Here is an 18526-nt window from a genome sequence, read left to right on the forward strand (position 1 = left end):
TTATTTCAGCAACTTAGGCTTATTAAATAAGCTTATTTCAGCAACTTATGCTTATTAAATAGCCTTATTAAACAGATTTATTTCAGCAACTTAGGCTTATTAAATAGCATTTTTAAATCAGCAACTTAGGCTCATTAAATAGCCTTATTAAATAGGCTTATTTCAGCAACTTAGGCTTATTAAATAGGCTTATTTCAGCAACTTAAACTTATTAAATAGCCTTATTTCAGCAACTTAGGCTTATTAAATAGCCTTATTTCAGCAACTTAGACTTATTAAATAGGCTTATTCAGCATCTTAGGCTTATTAAATAGGCTTTTTTCAGCAACTTACACTTATTAAATAGGCCTATTAAATAGGCTTATTAAATAGACTAATTAAATAGGCTCATTAAATACATATTAAGTAGGCTTATTAACTAGACTTATTAAATAGACTTATTAAATAGGCTTATTAAATAGACTTATTAAATAAGCTTATTAAAAATGCTCATTAAATACTTATTAAATGTGTTTATCAAATAGGCGTATTAAATAGGCTTATTAAATAGGCTTATTAAATAGGCTTATTAAATAGGCTTATTAAATAGGCTCAATAAATAGGCTTATTAAATAGGCTCAATAAATAGGCTTATTAAATAGGCTCAATAAATAGGCTTATTAAATAGGCTCAATAAATAGGCTTATTAAATAGGCTCATTAAATACTTATTAAATAGGCTTATGAAATAGACTTATTAAATAGCCTTATTAAATAGGCTTATTAAATAGACTTATTAAATAGGCTTAATAAAAAGGCTTATTAAATAGACTTATTAAAAAGGCTCATTAAATACTTATTAAATATGTTTATTAAATAGGCGTATTAAATAGGCTTATTAAATAGGCTTATTAAATATGCTTATTAAATAGGCTTATTAAATAGACTTATTAAATAGCCTCATTAAATAGGCTTATTTTAGCAACTTAGACTTATTAAATAGGTTTATTTCAGCAACTTAGACTTATTAAATAGCCTTATTAAATAGGCTTATTTTAGCAACTTAGGCTTATTAAATAGCCTTATTAAACAGATTTATTTCAGCAACTTAGGCTTATTAAATAGCATTTTTAAATCAGCAACTTAGGCTCATTAAATAGCCTTATTAAATAGGCTTATTTCAGCAACTTAGGCTTATTAAATAGGCTTATTTCAGCAACTTAAACTTATTAAATAGCCTTATTTCAGCAACTTAGGCTTATTAAATAGCCTTATTTCAGCAACTTAGACTTATTAAATAGGCTTATTCAGCAACTTAGGCTTATTAAATAGCCTTATTAAATAGGCTTATTTCAGCAACTTAGACTTATTAATTAGGTTGATTCAGCAACTTAGGCTTATTAAATAGGCTTATTAAGCAACTTAGGCTTATTAAATAGGCTTATTTCAGCAACTTAGGCTTATTAAATAGGCTCATTCAGCAACTTAGGCTTATTAAATAGGCTTATTTCAGCAACTTAGACTTATTAAATAGGACTATTATATAGGCTTATTAAATAGGCTTATTTCAGCAACTTAGACTTATTAAATAGGCCTATTAAATAGGCTTATTAAATAGGCTTATTAAATAGGCTTATTTCAGCAACTTAGGCTTATTAAACAGGCTAATTAAATAGGCTTATTTCAGCAACTTAGGCTTATTAAATAGCCTTATTTCAGCAAATTACGCTTATTAAATAGGCTTATTTCAGCAACTTAGGCTTATTAAATAGCCTAATTAAGTAGGCTTATTTCAGCAACTTGGGCTTAGTAAATAGGCTTATTTCAGCAACTTACGCTGATTAAAAAGGCTTATTTCAGCAACTTAGGCTTATTAAATAGGCTTGTTCAGCAACTTAGGCTTATTAAATAGGCTTATTTCAGCAACTTAGGCTTATTAAATAGGCTCATTCAGAAACTTAGGCTTATTAAATAGGCATATTTCAGCAAATTAGACTTATTAAATAGGTCTATTAAATAGGCTTATTAAATAGGCTCATTAAATACTTATTAAATAGGCTTATTAAATAGGCGTATTAAATAGACTTATTAAATAGGCTCAATAAATAGGCTTATTAAATAGGCTTATTAAATAGGGTCAATAAATAGGCTTATTAAATAGGCTTATTAAATAGACTTATTAAATAGGCTTATTAAATAGGCTCAATAAATAGGCTTATTAAATAGGCTCAATAAATAGGCTTATTAAATAGGCTCAATAAATAGGCTTATTAAATAGGCTCAATAAATAGGCTTATTAAATAGGCTCATTAAATACTTATTAAATAGGCTTATTAAATAGACTTATTAAATAGACTTATTAAAAAGGCTTATTAAATAGACTTATTAAATAGGCTTATTAAAAAGGCTAATTAAATAGCCTTATTTCAGCAACTTAGGCTTATTAAATAGCCTTATTAAATAGGCTTATTTCAGCAACTTAGGCTTATTAAATAGGCTTATTTCAGCAACTTAGACTTATTAAAAAGGCTTATTTCAGCAACTTAGGCTTATTAAATAGGCTTATTCAGCAACTTAGGCTTATTAAATAGGCTTTTTCAGCAACTTAGACTTATTAAATAGGCCTATTAAATAGGCTTATTAAATAGACTTATTGAATAGGCTCATTAAATACATATTAAGTAGGCTTATTAACTAGACTTATTAAATAGACTTATTAAATAGGCTTATTAAATAGACTTATTAAATAGGCTTATTAAAAATGCTCATTAAATACTTATTAAATGTGTTTATTAAATAGGCGTATTAAATAGGCTTATTAAATAGGCTTATTAAATAGGCTTATTAAATAGGCTTATTAAATAGGCTCAATAAATAGGCTTATTAAATAGGCTCAATAAATAGGCTTATTAAATAGGCTCAATAAATAGGCTTATTAAATAGGCTCATTAAATACTTATTAAATAGGCTTATGAAATAGACTTATTAAATAGCCGTATTAAATAGGCTTATTAAATAGACTTATTAAATAGGCTTAATAAAAAGGCTTATTAAATAGACTTATTAAAAAGGCTCATTAAATACTTATTAAATATGTTTATTAAATAGGCGTATTAAATAGGCTTATTAAATAGGCTTATTAAATAGGCTTATTAAATAGACTTATTAAATAGCCTCATTAAATAGGCTTATTTTAGCAACTTAGACTTATTAAATAGGTTTATTTCAGCAACTTAGACTTATTAAATAGCCTCATTAAATAGGCTTATTTCAGCAACTTAGGCTTATTAAATAAGCTTATTTCAGCAACTTATGCTTATTAAATAACCTTATTAAACAGATTTATTTCAGCAACTTAGGCGTATTAAATAGCATTTTTAAATCAGCAACTTAGGCTCATTAAATAGCCTTATTAAATAGGCTTATTTCAGCAACTTAGGCTTATTAAATAGGCTTATTTCAGCAACTTAAACTTATTAAATAGCCTTATTTCAGCAACTTAGGCTTATTAAATAGCCTTATTTCAGCAACTTAGACTTATTAAATAGGCTTATTCAGCAACTTAGGCTTATTAAATAGCCTTATTAAATAGGCTTATTTCAGCAACTTAGACTTATTAAATAGGTTTATTCAGCAACTTAGGTTTATTAAATAGGCTTATTAAGCAACTTAGGCTTATTAAATAGGCTTATTTCAGCAACTTAGGCTTATTAAATAGGCTCATTCAGCAACTTAGGCTTATTAAATAGGCTTATTTCAGCAACTTAGGCTTATTAAATAGCCTTATTAAATAGGCTTATTTCAGCAACTTAGGCTTATTAAATAGGCTTATTTCAGCAACTTAGACTTATTAAAAAGGCTTATTTCAGCAACTTAGGCTTATTAAATAGGCTTATTCAGCAACTTAGGCTTATTAAATAGGCTTTTTTCAGCAACTTAGACTTATTAAATAGGCCTATTAAATAGGCTTATTAAATAGACTTATTAAATAGGCTCATTAAATACATATTAAGTAGGCTTATTAACTAGACTTATTAAATAGACTTATTAAATAGGCTTATTAAATAGACTTATTAAATAGGCTTATTAAAAATGCTCATTAAATACTTATTAAATGTGTTTATTAAATAGGCGTATTAAATAGGCTTATTAAATAGGCTTATTAAATAGGCTTATTAAATAGGCTTATTAAATAGGCTTATTAAATAGGCTCAATAAATAGGCTTATTAAATAGGCTCAATAAATAGGCTTATTAAATAGGCTCAATAAATAGGCTTATTAAATAGGCTCAATAAATAGGCTTATTAAATAGGCTCAATAAATAGGCTTATTAAATAGGCTCATTAAATAGATTTATTAAATAGTCTTAATAAAAAGGCTTATTAAATAGACTTATTAAAAAGGCTCATTAAATACTTATTAAATATGTTTATTAAATAGGCGTATTAAATAGGCTTATTAAATAGGCTTATTAAATAGGCTTATTAAATAGGCTTATTAAATAGACTTATTAAATAGCCTCATTAAATAGGCTTATTTTAGCAACTTAGACTTATTAAATAGGTTTATTTCAGCAACTTAGACTTATTAAATAGCCTTATTAAATAGGCTTATTTCAGCAACTTAGGCTTATTAAATAAGCTTATTTCAGCAACTTATGCTTATTAAATAGCCTTATTAAACAGATTTATTTCAGCAACTTAGGCTTATTAAATAGCATTTTTAAATCAGCAACTTAGGCTCATTAAATAGCCTTATTAAATAGGCTTATTTCAGCAACTTAGGCTTATTAAATAGGCTTATTTCAGCAACTTAAACTTATTAAATAGCGTTATTTCAGCAACTTAGGCTTATTAAATAGCCTTATTTCAGCAACTTAGACTTATTAAATAGGCTTATTCAGCAACTTAGGCTTATTAAATAGCCTTATTAAATAGGCTTATTTCAGCAACTTAGACTTATTAAATAGGTTTATTCAGCAACTTAGGCTTATTAAATAGGCTTATTAAGCAACTTAGGCTTATTAAATAGGCTTATTTCAGCAACTTAGGCTTATTAAATAGGCTCATTCAGCAACTTAGGCTTATTAAATAGGCTTATTTCAGCAACTTAGACTTATTAAATAGGACTATTATATAGGCTTATTAAATAGGCTTATTTCAGCAACTTAGACTTATTAAATAGGCCTATTAAATAGGCTTATTAAATAGGCTTATTAAATAGGCTTATTTCAGCAACTTAGGCTTATTAAACAGGCTAATTAAATAGGCTTATTTCAGTAACTTAGGCTTATTAAATAGGCTTATTTCAGCAACTTAGACTTATTAAATAGCTTTATTTCAGCAAATTACGCTTATTAAATAGGCTTATTTCAGTAACTTAGGCTTATTAAATAGCCTAATTAAGTAGGCTTATTTCAGCAACTTGGGCTTATTAAATAGGCTTATTTCAGCAACTTACGCTGATTAAAAAGGCTTATTTCAGCAACTTAGGTTTATTAAATAGGCTTATTAAGCAACTTAGGCTTATTAAATAGGCTTATTTCAGCAACTTAGGCTTATTAAATAGGCTCATTCAGCAACTTAGGCTTATTAAATAGGCTTATTTCAGCAACTTAGGCTTATTAAATAGCCTTATTAAATAGGCTTATTTCAGCAACTTAGGCTTATTAAATAGGCTTATTTCAGCAACTTAGACTTATTAAAAAGGCTTATTTCAGCAACTTAGGCTTATTAAATAGGCTTATTCAGCAACTTAGGCTTATTAAATAGGCTTTTTTCAGCAACTTAGACTTATTAAATAGGCCTATTAAATAGGCTTATTAAATAGACTTATTAAATAGGCTCATTAAATACATATTAAGTAGGCTTATTAACTAGACTTATTAAATAGACTTATTAAATAGGCTTATTAAATAGACTTATTAAATAGGCTTATTAAAAATGCTCATTAAATACTTATTAAATGTGTTTATTAAATAGGCGTATTAAATAGGCTTATTAAATAGGCTTATTAAATAGGCTTATTAAATAGGCTTATTAAATAGGCTTATTAAATAGGCTCAATAAATAGGCTTATTAAATAGGCTCAATAAATAGGCTTATTAAATAGGCTCAATAAATAGGCTTATTAAATAGGCTCAATAAATAGGCTTATTAAATAGGCTCAATAAATAGGCTTATTAAATAGGCTCATTAAATAGATTTATTAAATAGTCTTAATAAAAAGGCTTATTAAATAGACTTATTAAAAAGGCTCATTAAATACTTATTAAATATGTTTATTAAATAGGCGTATTAAATAGGCTTATTAAATAGGCTTATTAAATAGGCTTATTAAATAGGCTTATTAAATAGACTTATTAAATAGCCTCATTAAATAGGCTTATTTTAGCAACTTAGACTTATTAAATAGGTTTATTTCAGCAACTTAGACTTATTAAATAGCCTTATTAAATAGGCTTATTTCAGCAACTTAGGCTTATTAAATAAGCTTATTTCAGCAACTTATGCTTATTAAATAGCCTTATTAAACAGATTTATTTCAGCAACTTAGGCTTATTAAATAGCATTTTTAAATCAGCAACTTAGGCTCATTAAATAGCCTTATTAAATAGGCTTATTTCAGCAACTTAGGCTTATTAAATAGGCTTATTTCAGCAACTTAAACTTATTAAATAGCGTTATTTCAGCAACTTAGGCTTATTAAATAGCCTTATTTCAGCAACTTAGACTTATTAAATAGGCTTATTCAGCAACTTAGGCTTATTAAATAGCCTTATTAAATAGGCTTATTTCAGCAACTTAGACTTATTAAATAGGTTTATTCAGCAACTTAGGCTTATTAAATAGGCTTATTAAGCAACTTAGGCTTATTAAATAGGCTTATTTCAGCAACTTAGGCTTATTAAATAGGCTCATTCAGCAACTTAGGCTTATTAAATAGGCTTATTTCAGCAACTTAGACTTATTAAATAGGACTATTATATAGGCTTATTAAATAGGCTTATTTCAGCAACTTAGACTTATTAAATAGGCCTATTAAATAGGCTTATTAAATAGGCTTATTAAATAGGCTTATTTCAGCAACTTAGGCTTATTAAACAGGCTAATTAAATAGGCTTATTTCAGTAACTTAGGCTTATTAAATAGGCTTATTTCAGCAACTTAGACTTATTAAATAGCTTTATTTCAGCAAATTACGCTTATTAAATAGGCTTATTTCAGTAACTTAGGCTTATTAAATAGCCTAATTAAGTAGGCTTATTTCAGCAACTTGGGCTTATTAAATAGGCTTATTTCAGCAACTTACGCTGATTAAAAAGGCTTATTTCAGCAACTTAGGTTTATTAAATAGGCTTGTTCAGCAACTTAGGCTTATTAAATAGGCTTATTTCAGCAACTTAGGCTTATTAAATAGGCTCATTCAGAAACTTAGGCTTATTAAATAGGCTTATTTCAGCAAATTAGACTTATTAAATAGGCCTATTAAATAGGTTTATTAAATAGGCTTATTTCAGCAACTTAGACTTATTAAATAGGTCTATTAAATAGGCTTATTAAATAGACTTATTAAATAGGCTCATTAAATACTTATTAAATAGGCTTATTAAATAGGCGTATTAAATAGACTTATTAAATAGGCTCAATAAATAGGCTTATTAAATAGGCTTATTAAATAGGGTCAATAAATAGGCTTATTAAATAGGCTTATTAAATAGACTTATTAAATAGGCTTATTAAATAGGCTCAATAAATAGGCTTATTAAATAGGCTCAATAAATAGGCTTATTAAATAGGCTCAATAAATAGGCTTATTAAATAGGCTCAATAAATAGGCTTATTAAATAGGCTCATTAAATACTTATTAAATAGGCTTATTAAATAGACTTATTAAATAGACTTATTAAAAAGGCTTATTAAATAGACTTATTAAATAGGCTTATTAAAAAGGCTTATTAAATAGCCTTATTTCAGCAACTTAGGCATATTAAATAGCCTTATTAAATAGGCTTATTTCAGCAGCTTAGGCTTATTAAATAGGCTTATTTCAGCAACTTAGACTTATTAAAAAGGCTTATTTCAGCAACTTAGGCTTATTAAATAGGCTTATTCAGCAACTTAGGCTTATTAAATAGGCTTTTTTCAGCAACTTACACTTATTAAATAGGCCTATTAAATAGGCTTATTAAATAGACTTATTAAATAGGCTCATTAAATACATATTAAGTAGGCTTATTAACTAGACTTATTAAATAGACTTATTAAATAGGCTTATTAAATAGACTTATTAAATAGGCTTATTAAAAATGCTCATTAAATACTTATTAAATGTGTTTATTAAATAGGCGTATTAAATAGGCTTATTAAATAGGCTTATTAAATAGGCTTATTAAATAGGCTTATTAAATAGGCTCAATAAATGGCTTATTAAATAGGCTCAATAAATAGGCTTATTAAATAGGCTCAATAAATAGGCTTATTAAATAGGCTCAATAAATAGGCTTATTAAATAGGCTCATTAAATACTTATTAAATAGGCTTATGAAATAGACTTATTAAATAGCCTTATTAAATAGGCTTATTAAATAGACTTATTAAATAGGCTTAATAAAAAGGCTTATTAAATAGACTTATTAAAAAGGCTCATTAAATACTTATTAAATATGTTTATTAAATAGGCGTATTAAATAGGCTTATTAAATAGGCTTATTAAATATGCTTATTAAATAGGCTTATTAAATAGACTTATTAAATAGCCTCATTAAATAGGCTTATTTTAGCAACTTAGACTTATTAAATAGGTTTATTTCAGCAACTTAGACTTATTAAATAGCCTTATTAAATAGGCTTATTTTAGCAACTTAGGCTTATTAAATAAGCTTATTTCAGCAACTTATGCTTATTAAATAGCCTTATTAAACAGATTTATTTCAGCAACTTAGGCTTATTAAATAGCATTTTTAAATCAGCAACTTAGGCTCATTAAATAGCCTTATTAAATAGGCTTATTTCAGCAACTTAGGCTTATTAAATAGGCTTATTTCAGCAACTTAGACTTATTAAAAAGGCTTATTTCAGCAACTTAGCCTTATTAAATAGGCTTATTCAGCAACTTAGGCTTATTAAATAGGCTTATTTCAGCAACTTAGACTTATTAAATAGGTCTATTAAATAGGCTTATTAAATAGACTTATTAAATAGGCTCATTAAATACTTATTAAATAGGCTTATTAACTAGACTTATTAAATAGACTTATTAAATATGCTCAATAAATAGACTTATTAAATAGGCTTATTAAATAGGGTCAATAAATAGGCTTATTAAATAGGCTTATTAAATAGACTTATTAAATAGGCTTATTAAATAGGCTCAATAAATAGGCTTATTAAATAGGCTCAATAAATAGGCTTATTAAATAGGCTCAATAAATAGGCTTATTAAATAGGCTCAATAAATAGGCTTATTAAATAGGCTCATTAAATACTTATTAAATAGGCTTATTAAATAGACTTATTAAATAGACTTATTAAAAAGGCTTATTAAATAGACTTATTAAATAGGCTTATTAAAAAGGCTTATTAAATAGCCTTATTTCAGCAACTTAGGCATATTAAATAGCCTTATTAAATAGGCTTATTTCAGCAACTTAGGCTTATTAAATAGGCTTATTTCAGCAACTTAGACTTATTAAAAAGGCTTATTTCAGCAACTTAGGCTTATTAAATAGGCTTATTCAGCAACTTAGGCTTATTAAATAGGCTTTTTTCAGCAACTTACACTTATTAAATAGGCCTATTAAATAGGCTTATTAAATAGACTTATTAAATAGGCTCATTAAATACATATTAAGTAGGCTTATTAACTAGACTTATTAAATAGACTTATTAAATAGGCTTATTAAATAGACTTATTAAATAGGCTTATTAAAAATGCTCATTAAATACTTATTAAATGTGTTTATTAAATAGGCGTATTAAATAGGCTTATTAAATAGGCTTATTAAATAGGCTTATTAAATAGGCTTATTAAATAGGCTCAATAAATAGGCTTATTAAATAGGCTCAATAAATAGGCTTATTAAATAGGCTCAATAAATAGGCTTATTAAATAGGCTCAATAAATAGGCTTATTAAATAGGCTCATTAAATACTTATTAAATAGGCTTATGAAATAGACTTATTAAATAGCCTTATTAAATAGGCTTATTAAATAGACTTATTAAATAGGCTTAATAAAAAGGCTTATTAAATAGACTTATTAAAAAGGCTCATTAAATACTTATTAAATATGTTTATTAAATAGGCGTATTAAATAGGCTTATTAAATAGGCTTATTAAATATGCTTATTAAATAGGCTTATTAAATAGACTTATTAAATAGCCTCATTAAATAGGCTTATTTTAGCAACTTAGACTTATTAAATAGGTTTATTTCAGCAACTTAGACTTATTAAATAGCCTTATTAAATAGGCTTATTTCAGCAACTTAGGCTTATTAAATAGGCTTATTTCAGCAACTTAGACTTATTAAAAAGGCTTATTTCAGCAACTTAGGCTTATTAAATAGGCTTATTCAGCAACTTAGGCTTATTAAATAGGCTTTTTTCAGCAACTTACACTTATTAAATAGGCCTATTAAATAGGCTTATTAAATAGACTAATTAAATAGGCTCATTAAATACATATTAAGTAGGCTTATTAACTAGACTTATTAAATAGACTTATTAAATAGGCTTATTAAATAGACTTATTAAATAGGCTTATTAAAAATGCTCATTAAATACTTATTAAATGTGTTTATCAAATAGGCGTATTAAATAGGCTTATTAAATAGGCTTATTAAATAGGCTTATTAAATAGGCTTATTAAATAGGCTCAATAAATAGGCTTATTAAATAGGCTCAATAAATAGGCTTATTAAATAGGCTCAATAAATAGGCTTATTAAATAGGCTCAATAAATAGGCTTATTAAATAGGCTCATTAAATACTTATTAAATAGGCTTATGAAATAGACTTATTAAATAGCCTTATTAAATAGGCTTATTAAATAGACTTATTAAATAGGCTTAATAAAAAGGCTTATTAAATAGACTTATTAAAAAGGCTCATTAAATACTTATTAAATATGTTTATTAAATAGGCGTATTAAATAGGCTTATTAAATAGGCGTATTAAATATGCTTATTAAATAGGCTTATTAAATAGACTTATTAAATAGCCTCATTAAATAGGCTTATTTTAGCAACTTAGACTTATTAAATAGGTTTATTTCAGCAACTTAGACTTATTAAATAGCCTTATTAAATAGGCTTATTTTAGCAACTTAGGCTTATTAAATAGCCTTATTAAACAGATTTATTTCAGCAACTTAGGCTTATTAAATAGCATTTTTAAATCAGCAACTTAGGCTCATTAAATAGCCTTATTAAATAGGCTTATTTCAGCAACTTAGGCTTATTAAATAGGCTTATTTCAGCAACTTAAACTTATTAAATAGCCTTATTTCAGCAACTTAGGCTTATTAAATAGCCTTATTTCAGCAACTTAGACTTATTAAATAGGCTTATTCAGCAACTTAGGCTTATTAAATAGCCTTATTAAATAGGCTTATTTCAGCAACTTAGACTTATTAATTAGGTTGATTCAGCAACTTAGGCTTATTAAATAGGCTTATTAAGCAACTTAGGCTTATTAAATAGGCTTATTTCAGCAACTTAGGCTTATTAAATAGGCTCATTCAGCAACTTAGGCTTATTAAATAGGCTTATTTCAGCAACTTAGACTTATTAAATAGGACTATTATATAGGCTTATTAAATAGGCTTATTTCAGCAACTTAGACTTATTAAATAGGCCTATTAAATAGGCTTATTAAATAGGCTTATTAAATAGGCTTATTTCAGCAACTTAGGCTTATTAAACAGGCTAATTAAATAGGCTTATTTCAGCAACTTAGGCTTATTAAATAGCCTTATTTCAGCAAATTACGCTTATTAAATAGGCTTATTTCAGCAACTTAGGCTTATTAAATAGCCTAATTAAGTAGGCTTATTTCAGCAACTTGGGCTTAGTAAATAGGCTTATTTCAGCAACTTACGCTGATTAAAAAGGCTTATTTCAGCAACTTAGGCTTATTAAATAGGCTTGTTCAGCAACTTAGGCTTATTAAATAGGCTTATTTCAGCAACTTAGGCTTATTAAATAGGCTCATTCAGAAACTTAGGCTTATTAAATAGGCATATTTCAGCAAATTAGACTTATTAAATAGGTCTATTAAATAGGCTTATTAAATAGGCTCATTAAATACTTATTAAATAGGCTTATTAAATAGGCGTATTAAATAGACTTATTAAATAGGCTCAATAAATAGGCTTATTAAATAGGCTTATTAAATAGGGTCAATAAATAGGCTTATTAAATAGGCTTATTAAATAGACTTATTAAATAGGCTTATTAAATAGGCTCAATAAATAGGCTTATTAAATAGGCTCAATAAATTGGCTTATTAAATAGGCTCAATAAATAGGCTTATTAAATAGGCTCAATAAATAGGCTTATTAAATAGGCTCATTAAATACTTATTAAATAGGCTTATTAAATAGACTTATTAAATAGACTTATTAAAAAGGCTTATTAAATAGACTTATTAAATAGGCTTATTAAAAAGGCTAATTAAATAGCCTTATTTCAGCAACTTAGGCTTATTAAATAGCCTTATTAAATAGGCTTATTTCAGCAACTTAGGCTTATTAAATAGGCTTATTTCAGCAACTTAGACTTATTAAAAAGGCTTATTTCAGCAACTTAGGCTTATTAAATAGGCTTATTCAGCAACTTAGGCTTATTAAATAGGCTTTTTTCAGCAACTTAGACTTATTAAATAGGCCTATTAAATAGGCTTATTAAATAGACTTATTAAATAGGCTCATGAAATACTTATTAAGTAGGCTTATTAACTAGACTTATTAAATAGACTTATTAAATAGGCTTATTAAATAGACTTATTAAATATGCTTATTAAAAATGCTCATTAAATACTTATTAAATGTGTTTATTAAATAGGCGTATTAAATAGGCTTATTAAATAGGCTTATTAAATAGGCTTATTAAATAGGCTCAATAAATAGGCTCAATAAATAGGCTTATTAAATAGGCTCAATAAATAGGCTTATTAAATAGGCTCAATAAATAGGCTTATTAAATAGGCTCAATAAATAGGCTTATTAAATAGGCTCATTAAATACTTATTAAATAGGCTTATCAAATAGACGTATTAAATAGCCTTATTAAATAGGCTTATTAAATAGACTTATTAAATAGGCTTAATAAAAAGGCTTATTAAATAGACTTATTAAAAAGGCTCATTAAATACTTATTAAATATGTTTATTAAATAGGCATATTAAATAGGCTTATTAAATAGGCTTATTAAATAGGCTTATTAAATAGGCTTATTAAATAGACTTATTAAATAGCCTCATTAAATAGGCTTATTTTAGCAACTTAGACTTATTAAATAGGTTTATTTCAGCAACTTAGACTTATTAAATAGCCTTATTAAATAGGCTTATTTCAGCAACTTAGGCTTATTAAATAAGCTTATTTCAGCAACTTATGCTTATTAAATAGCCTTATTAAACAGATTTATTTCAGCAACTTAGGCTTATTAAATAGCATTTTTAAATCAGCAACTTAGGCTCATTAAATAGCCTTATTAAATAGGCTTATTTCAGCAACTTAGGCTTATTAAATAGGCTTATTTCAGCAACTTAAACTTATTAAATAGCCTTATTTCAGCAACTTAGGCTTATTAAATAGCCTTATTTCAGCAACTTAGACTTATTAAATAGGCTTATTCAGCAACTTAGGCTTATTAAATAGCCTTATTAAATAGGCTTATTTCAGCAACTTAGACTTATTAAATAGGTTTATTCAGCAACTTAGGCTTATTAAATAGGCTTATTAAGCAACTTAGGCTTATTAAATAGGCTTATTTCAGCAACTTAGGCTTATTAAATAGGCTCATTCAGCAACTTAGGCTTATTAAATAGGCTTATTTCAGCAACTTAGACTTATTAAATAGGCCTATTAAATAGGCTTATTAAATAGGCTTATTAAATAGGCTTATTTCAGCAACTTAGGCTTATTAAACAGGCTAATTAAATAGGCTTATTTCAGCAACTTAGGCTTATTAAATAGGCTTATTTCAGCAACTTAGACTTATTAAATAGCCTTATTTCAGCAAATTACGCTTATTAAATAGGCTTATTTCAGCAACTTAGGCTTATTAAATAGCCTATTTAAGTAGGCTTATTTCAGCAACTTGGGCTTATTAAATAGGCTTATTTCAGCAACTTACACTGATTAAAAAGGCTTATTTCAGCAACTTAGGCTTATTAAATAGGCTTGTTCAGCAACTTAGGCTTATTAAATAGGCTTATTTTAGCAACTTAGGCTTATTAAATAGGCTCATTCAGCAACTTAGGCTTATTAAACAGGCTTATTTCAGCAACTTAAACTTATTAAATAGCCTTATTTCAGCAACTTAGGCTTATTAAATAGCCTTATTTCAGCAACTTAGACTTATTAAATAGGCTTATTCAGCAACTTAGGCTTATTAAATAGCCTTATTAAATAGGCTTATTTCAGCAACTTAGACTTATTAAATAGGTTTATTCAGCAACTTAGGCTTATTAAAAAGGCTTATTCAGCAACTTAGGCTCATTAAATAGGCTTATTTCAGCAACTTAGGCTTATTAAATAGCCTCATTAAATAGGCTTATTTTAGCAACTTAGACTTATTAAATAGGTTTATTTCAGCAACTTAGACTTATTAAATAGCCTTATTAAATAGGCTTATTTCAGCAACTTAGGCTTATTAAATAAGCTTATTTCAGCAACTTATGCTTATTAAATAGCCTTATTAAACAGATTTATTTCAGCAACTTAGGCTTATTAAATAGCATTTTTAAATCAGCAACTTAGGCTCATTAAATAGCCTTATTAAATAGGCTTATTTCAGCAACTTAGGCTTATTAAATAGGCTTATTTCAGCAACTTAAACTTATTAAATAGCCTTATTTCAGCAACTTAGGCTTATTAAATAGCCTTATTTCAGCAACTTAGACTTATTAAATAGGCTTATTCAGCATCTTAGGCTTATTAAATAGGCTTTTTTCAGCAACTTACACTTATTAAATAGGCCTATTAAATAGGCTTATTAAATAGACTAATTAAATAGGCTCATTAAATACATATTAAGTAGGCTTATTAACTAGACTTATTAAATAGACTTATTAAATAGGCTTATTAAATAGACTTATTAAATAAGCTTATTAAAAATGCTCATTAAATACTTATTAAATGTGTTTATCAAATAGGCGTATTAAATAGGCTTATTAAATAGGCTTATTAAATAGGCTTATTAAATAGGCTTATTAAATAGGCTCAATAAATAGGCTTATTAAATAGGCTCAATAAATAGGCTTATTAAATAGGCTCAATAAATAGGCTTATTAAATAGGCTCAATAAATAGGCTTATTAAATAGGCTCATTAAATACTTATTAAATAGGCTTATGAAATAGACTTATTAAATAGCCTTATTAAATAGGCTTATTAAATAGACTTATTAAATAGGCTTAATAAAAAGGCTTATTAAATAGACTTATTAAAAAGGCTCATTAAATACTTATTAAATATGTTTATTAAATAGGCGTATTAAATAGGCTTATTAAATAGGCTTATTAAATATGCTTATTAAATAGGCTTATTAAATAGACTTATTAAATAGCCTCATTAAATAGGCTTATTTTAGCAACTTAGACTTATTAAATAGGTTTATTTCAGCAACTTAGACTTATTAAATAGCCTTATTAAATAGGCTTATTTTAGCAACTTAGGCTTATTAAATAGCCTTATTAAACAGATTTATTTCAGCAACTTAGGCTTATTAAATAGCATTTTTAAATCAGCAACTTAGGCTCATTAAATAGCCTTATTAAATAGGCTTATTTCAGCAACTTAGGCTTATTAAATAGGCTTATTTCAGCAACTTAAACTTATTAAATAGCCTTATTTCAGCAACTTAGGCTTATTAAATAGCCTTATTTCAGCAACTTAGACTTATTAAATAGGCTTATTCAGCAACTTAGGCTTATTAAATAGCCTTATTAAATAGGCTTATTTCAGCAACTTAGACTTATTAATTAGGTTGATTCAGCAACTTAGGCTTATTAAATAGGCTTATTAAGCAACTTAGGCTTATTAAATAGGCTTATTTCAGCAACTTAGGCTTATTAAATAGGCTCATTCAGCAACTTAGGCTTATTAAATAGGCTTATTTCAGCAACTTAGACTTATTAAATAGGACTATTATATAGGCTTATTAAATAGGCTTATTTCAGCAACTTAGACTTATTAAATAGGCCTATTAAATAGGCTTATTAAATAGGCTTATTAAATAGGCTTATTTCAGCAACTTAGGCTTATTAAACAGGCTAATTAAATAGGCTTATTTCAGCAACTTAGGCTTATTAAATAGCCTTATTTCAGCAAATTACGCTTATTAAATAGGCTTATTTCAGCAACTTAGGCTTATTAAATAGCCTAATTAAGTAGGCTTATTTCAGCAACTTGGGCTTAGTAAATAGGCTTATTTCAGCAACTTACGCTGATTAAAAAGGCTTATTTCAGCAACTTAGGCTTATTAAATAGGCTTGTTCAGCAACTTAGGCTTATTAAATAGGCTTATTTCAGCAACTTAGGCTTATTAAATAGGCTCATTCAGAAACTTAGGCTTATTAAATAGGCATATTTCAGCAAATTAGACTTATTAAATAGGTCTATTAAATAGGCTTATTAAATAGGCTCATTAAATACTTATTAAATAGGCTTATTAAATAGGCGTATTAAATAGACTTATTAAATAGGCTCAATAAATAGGCTTATTAAATAGGCTTATTAAATAGGGTCAATAAATAGGCTTATTAAATAGGCTTATTAAATAGACTTATTAAATAGGCTTATTAAATAGGCTCAATAAATAGGCTTATTAAATAGGCTCAATAAATAGGCTTATTAAATAGGCTCAATAAATAGGCTTATTAAATAGGCTCAATAAATAGGCTTATTAAATAGGCTCATTAAATACTTATTAAATAGGCTTATTAAATAGACTTATTAAATAGACTTATTAAAAAGGCTTATTAAATAGACTTATTAAATAGGCTTATTAAAAAGGCTAATTAAATAGCCTTATTTCAGCAACTTAGGCTTATTAAATAGCCTTATTAAATAGGCTTATTTCAGCAACTTAGGCTTATTAAATAGGCTTATTTCAGCAACTTAGACTTATTAAAAAGGCTTATTTCAGCAACTTAGGCTTATTAAATAGGCTTATTCAGCAACTTAGCCTTATTAAATAGGCTTTTTTCAGCAACTTAGACTTATTAAATAGGCCTATTAAATAGGCTTATTAAATAGACTTATTAAATAGGCTCATGAAATACTTATTAAGTAGGCTTATTAACTAGACTTATTAAATAGACTTATTAAATAGGCTTATTAAATAGACTTATTAAATATGCTTATTAAAAATGCTCATTAAATACTTATTAAATGTGTTTATTAAATAGGCGTATTAAATAGGCTTATTAAATAGGCTTATTAAATAGGCTTATTAAATAGGCTCAATAAATAGGCTCAATAAATAGGCTTATTAAATAGGCTCAATAAATAGGCTTATTAAATAGGCTCAATAAATAGGCTTATTAAATAGGCTCAATAAATAGGCTTATTAAATAGGCTCATTAAATACTTATTAAATAGGCTTATCAAATAGACTTATTAAATAGCCTTATTAAATAGGCTTATTAAATAGACTTATTAAATAGGCTTAATAAAAAGGCTTATTAAATAGACTTATTAAAAAGGCTCATTAAATACTTATTAAATATGTTTATTAAATAGGCATATTAAATAGGCTTATTAAATAGGCTTATTAAATAGGCTTATTAAATAGGCTTATTAAATAGACTTATTAAATAGCCTCATTAAATAGGCTTATTTTAGCAACTTAGACTTATTAAATAGGCTTATTTCAGCAACTTAGGCTTATTAAATAAGCTTATTTCAGCAACTTATGCTTATTAAATAGCCTTATTAAACAGATTTATTTCAGCAACTTAGGCTTATTAAATAGCATTTTTAAATCAGCAACTTAGGCTCATTAAATAGCCTTATTAAATAGGCTTATTTCAGCAACTTAAACTTATTAAATAGCCTTATTTCAGCAACTTAGGCTTATTAAATAGCCTTATTTCAGCAACTTAGACTTATTAAATAGGCTTATTCAGCAACTTAGGCTTATTAAATAGCCTTATTAAATAGGCTTATTTCAGCAACTTAGACTTATTAAATAGGTTTATTCAGCAACTTAGGCTTATTAAATAGGCTTATTAAGCAACTTAGGCTTATTAAATAGGCTTATTTCAGCAACTTAGGCTTATTAAATAGGCTCATTCAGCAACTTAGGCTTATTAAATA

The sequence above is a fragment of the Petromyzon marinus genome, unplaced genomic scaffold (genome assembly GCF_048934315.1).
Source record: "Petromyzon marinus isolate PM22_M1 ecotype Great Lakes invasive population unplaced genomic scaffold, UKy_Petmar_22M1.pri1.0 PM_G_Scaffold_2, whole genome shotgun sequence".
NCBI lineage: Eukaryota > Metazoa > Chordata > Hyperoartia > Petromyzontiformes > Petromyzontidae > Petromyzon > Petromyzon marinus.